Here is a 5542-nt window from a genome sequence, read left to right on the forward strand (position 1 = left end):
GGGCATAGGTTTAAGATGAGAGGGGAGAGATACAAAAGTGTCCAGAGGGGCAATTTTTTCACACAGAGGACACAGTGTCTGAAACAAGCTGCCAGAGGTAGTAGTAGAGGCGGGTACAATTTTATCTTTTAAAAAGCATTTAGATAGTTATATGGGTACAATGGGTATAGAGAGATATGGGCCAAATGCGGGCAATTGGGGTTAGCTTAGGGGTTTAAAATAAAAAGGGTGGCATGGACAAGTTGGGCCAAAGGGCCTGTTTTCATGCTGTAAACCTCTATGACTCTATAACTCTATGACCAGGTATTGACGACAGATTTCCTACTCTGAAAGACACTAGTGAACCAGATGGATTTTTCCAACAATTGACAATGGTTTCGTGGTCATCAGTAAAGTTTATGTATTAGGCTTACATTAAATTGTAATGAAGTTAGATTCTTAATTCCAGATATTTTCAATTGAATTCAAGTTCTTTTACCTACCCTGGTGGGATTCAAACCCTGGTCCCCAGAATATTAGCTGAGTTTCTGGATTAATAGTCCAGCAACAATACCACTAGGCCATCGCCTCCCCATAATATATAATAAAATTGTCGTCAAAAGATTGTAAAGAACTTACATGAGGAAGGAACTGCCATTTGATTATATATTATAAGATACTCTCGGAGATGGGAACTTGTGGTCAACGGCCCAGTGAATGTTGAGAAATTGTTGGAATTGTGCCTTAAGTATGAATGAATGTCAGCACAGCTATTCAGGGATGGCATCTCATACCAAAAGGACATTTTGGGTGGAATTTTCCCGCCCCTCACGCCACGGAAATTGTAGCAGAAGACTAAGGAAATTTGGCATGTCAGCTACGACTCTCACCAACTTTTACAGATGCACCATAGAAAGCATTCTTTCTGATTGTATCACAGCTTGGTATGGCTCCTGCTCTGCCCAAGACCGCAAGAAAATACAAAGGGTTGTGAATGTAGCCCAATCCAACCTCGTGCCGGATTTTCCGGCTTTGGGGCAGGTGTGGCTGGAAAATCCCGCCCTTTAAATCAGGTGATTTATGATCCTGATAGGAAACTCAACGTTGGAGGTTCAAAAAGGAATAATTAAAACTGTGGGTCGGAATTTTATCGCCCCCCCCCCCACCCTCCACGGGAATTGGAACAGGCGAGGGGCGGAACATGGGAAGATCCCGTGACCTTGGGCGGGATTTTATGGTTTCGGGACAAGCGAGGCTGTAAGATCCCGCCCACATGTCTCATTCCGACAGGTAATAAATTGTTCCTCGAGGTTTGTAAATTTTACATTTATTTTTTCTCCACTTTGAGTCTCTTATTTTCACAATGAATTTCTTTCCCACCCTTCATTTCGATTCCAGTTCATAACTGGACAATCTTTTGTCCTTCTGAGTTGCTCACACATTTTCTTTCCCTTACCTTAACCTTCATTTTTAAGGATATAGATTATTAAGCCCAATATCCAAATAGCCTCAGATTCCCCATTCAACGCACATTCTTAGTAAAAATATTGGCACAAAAGTAACACCCTAAAGGGTGAAATCAATTAAAATTGAATTTCACTGTGTCCACCGTGAGTTTTCCCACTCTCTCGAGCAAATCGGAACTCCCTCCTCCCTGCGCCAACCCTCGTTGTCTGGTGGGAGGGAGGGAGGAGGGGGGTGGCTGGTCAGATTGATCCCTGGTTGGGGGGGAGGGGAGGAGGGCCAGATGTATCTCTTGGTGGATAGGGGGGAGGAAGGAGGCCCAATCATTCTCTGGTGGTGGGGGAGAGAGAGACCAGATCGCTCTCTGGTGGGGGGTGGGTGGGTTGGCGCAGGGAGGAGGGAGGTCCGATTATTCTCTAGTGGGGGGGGAGGGAGACCAGGTGGATCTCTGGTGGGGGGGGCGGGGGGGAGGGAGGGAGGCCCGATCATTCTCTGGTGGGAAGGAGGGAGGCCCGATCGTTCTCTGGTGGTGGGGGGGAGGGAGGCCAGATCGCTCTCTGGTAGGGGGGGGAGGGGGAGGAGGGAGGCCCGATTATTCTCTGGTGGGGAGGTGAGGGAGGCCAGATGGATCTCTGGTGGGGGATGGGGGGTGCAGGGAGTGCCCACTGCCACTCTGCAGGCGATCAGTGGGGGGGAAGTGGGGCAGAAGGTTGTGATTGGTCTGGGTCGTGGGGGGTGGGTGGATAAGGGGGACAGTTATGTTGTGGGGGTGGGGCAATGTTTGTGGGAGCCATTGCTCCTGGGTCGCTTTATCCGCTTTTTGCTGCCCGGGAGAGATGTGACAGAGGCACGTTTTTCAATTTTTTTTAAACTGCGCATGCGCGGTTCAAAGCTCCGATTGGAGCAGCAGCGTTTCAGGCGCGATAAGCCCCGCCCACAGCGCGATTCAGACTCGCGATTTTTTTTTCAGGCTAAGTGCGCATGGAGGCCCTGAAAGCAGATTTCCAAGTCGGATCTGAATTGCGCCCAGATTCAGCACTTAGAATCAAAATGGTAAAATCGCCCCCATGACTCAAATTGAGTGTCTTTTCATCAGGTTATATACAAATATGAAAATAGACAGTAAATCGCTGAGTGTTGTTTTCTGTTAATGTCTCTGATAGCTAAGTAATGCTCAAAAAGAAATAGGGTGGGATTCTACAGCCTTGCTCAACTCAAAACTAGAAAATCGTGCCCGAGGTCAACGGACCTTTCCATGGTCTGCCCCTCACCCGCTCCGATTGCTGTGGTGGGCGGGACGGTAAAAGTTGCCCCATTGACTACTTAAGATGGGATCAGTAACAGAATAACATGGATTCTTTATTCAAGGATGGTTCAGCCATATACTGACAAGGCTGGGCTTCTTCAGACTAAGGAGTCTAACAACACCAGGTTAAAGTCCAACAGGTTTATTTGGTAGCAAACGTCACTAGCTTTTGGAGCGCTGCTCCTTCGTCAGGTGAGTGGGAGATCTGCTCATAAGCAGCAAACAGGGCATATAAAGACACAGATCCCCTGTTTGCTGTTTATGAGCAGATCTCCCACTCGCCTGACGAAGGAGCAGCGCTCCAAAAGCTAGTGACGTTTGCTATCAAATAAACCTGTTGGACTTTAACCTGGTGTTGTGAGACTACTTACTGTGTTTACCCCAGTCCACCACCGCTGGCATCTCCACATCATGACTACCTTCTTCAGATTGCCAGCACACGAAAGCCACATTGGTATGTTACACCACATCCTTTACACTGCATTCCATTGAAAACATAATTTTTTTAAGTTTATTTATTAGGTGTTACAAGTAGGCTTACATTAACACTGCAATGAAGTTACTGTGAAAATTCCCTACTCGCCACACTCCGGCACCTTTTCAGATACACTGAGGAAGGATTTAGCATGGTCATGCACCTAACCAGCACATCTTTCAGACAGCGTGAGGAAACCGGAGGAAACCCACACAGACATGGGGAGAACGTGCAGACTTCGCACAGACAGTGACCCAAGCTGGGAATCGAACACAGGTTCCTGCTGTTGTGAGCTAGCAGTTCTAAACACTTTGCCACAACCACACTCCTTAAAGCTGTACCATAATACTGAGGAATGCTGATACTAATTTTTGCCAATTTTCAACAAATTGCACTCATTTTCCATTTAGTTAATGCCGCCCACAGAGGAAGTACTAAGATGTAAGTAGTAAAAGTGAGAGGAAAAGGTAAGGGCTTGATAACTGTTTTTTAAATGTGCTTCATTGAAAAAAGTCAATGCTTTCTAAATTATACGATGAATTGATGTAAAGGGTGGTATTTCCATTTTCATAACCAAGACTGCAAGAAACTACAAAGGGTCATGAACAAAGCCCAGTCCAACACGCAAACCAGCCTCCCATCCATTGACTCTGTCTACACTTCCCGTTGCCTCAGAAAAGCAGCCAGCATAATCAAGTACATCACGCACCCTGGACATTCTCTCTTCCACCTTCTTCCATCGGGAAAAAGATACAAAAGTCTGAGGTCACGCACCAACCGACTCGAGAACAGCTTCTTCCCTGCTGCCATCAGACTTTTGAATGGATTTACCATATATTAGCTGAGCTCTCTCTACACGCTAACAATGACTGTAACACTACATTCTGCACCCTCTCCTTCTCCCCTATGTACTCTATGAGCAGTATGTTTTGTCTGTACAGTGCGCAAGAAACAATACTTTTCACTGTATGCCAATACATGTGACAATAAATCAAATCAGCTATCCGGTGATGATGATCCCACGATCATCTCAATGCCAACCCTGATCCTTAAAAAGAAAAGCTTGCATTCGTACAATGTCTTTCATGATGGATTGTAGTCATTGTATGCTTCATCTTCAATAATAGAGGAGACAAGGCAGCCAATTTGTGCCTGGCTAACCCCTATTAACTGCAACGTGGTGAGGGATGAATTTTGGCCAGGACACTGAGGAGATCTCTGCTGCTCTACTTTGATGCCATGGGATGCCAAGAGCCATGGGATCTTTTGTATCCATTGGAGTGGCAAGCATAATAATTGATCTGAAAGGATGCATTGCTGTCAATGCAGCAGTCCCTCAGTACTGCCCTGAATTTATTAAATTTACCTTATCTGTAAAATGTTTATGTTCATGAGCTGGCGATGGTGGTATAGTGGTGAGCATATCTGCCTGCCAAGCAGTTGACCTGGGTTCGGTTCCCGGCCATCGCATTGATAATTTATTTAGAACCTTGTGTTTTTAGGCAGCACGGTAGCACAGTGGTTCGCACTGCTGCTTCACTGCGTCAGGGACCCGGGTTCGATTCCCAGCTTGGGTCACTGTCTGTGTGGAGTTTGCACATTCTCCCCGTGTCTGTGTGGGTTTCCCCTGAGTTTCCTCCCATATTCTGAAAGACGTGCTCTGAAAGATGGTGCATTGACCCAAACAGGCGCCGGACTTTGGCAACTTGGGGAATTTTGCAGTAATTTCATTGCAGTGTTAATGTAAGCCTTACTTGTGACTAATAAATAAATAAACTTTTAAAACTTCATTTAGATGTATACGTTTGCCAGAGATCATGAATTGTGTATTTGTTTAGCTAAGAGGCTAGAAGTTAATATTTTCTTGATATTAATGGCCCTCAGGCTGCAGAAATGTTTAATTAAATATCAGTTCTCGACATTGGAGTCAATGGTTTTGCAGACGTCACTGCAGACATAGCCCTGATGTCAAAATTTTTACCAACCACCTGCAAGTGGAGGACTTTCAGACTATGAAGGATTTTATGAGGTAAAACGTGACAGCTTGTTGTCAGTGGTCATCAGCAAGAATACAAATTCACAGTAATCACAGTCCAAAGATTTGATTTGAATTATTATTGTCACATGTATTAACATACAGTGAAAAGTATTGTTTCTTGCGCGCTATACAGACAAAACATACCATTCATAGAGAAGGAAATGAGAATGTAGTGTTACAATTATAGCTAGGGTGTAGAGAAAGATAAACTTAATGCAAGGTAAGCGCATTCAAAAGTCTGACGGCAGCAGGGGAGAAGCTGTTCTTGAGTCGGTTGATA

General features: G+C 45.3%; 1 non-coding gene across 1 annotated transcript; it reads left to right on the top strand.

Annotated features, from left to right (window-relative positions):
* Positions 1 to 4622: 4622 nt before the first annotated feature.
* trnag-gcc (transfer RNA glycine (anticodon GCC)) lies at positions 4623 to 4694 on the top strand. The gene has a single exon. It is a non-coding gene; the product is annotated as a tRNA-Gly (tRNA).
* The last annotated feature ends 848 nt before the right edge of the window (positions 4695 to 5542 follow it).

The sequence above is a fragment of the Mustelus asterias genome, chromosome 1 (genome assembly GCF_964213995.1).
Source record: "Mustelus asterias chromosome 1, sMusAst1.hap1.1, whole genome shotgun sequence".
Lineage (NCBI taxonomy): Eukaryota > Metazoa > Chordata > Chondrichthyes > Carcharhiniformes > Triakidae > Mustelus > Mustelus asterias.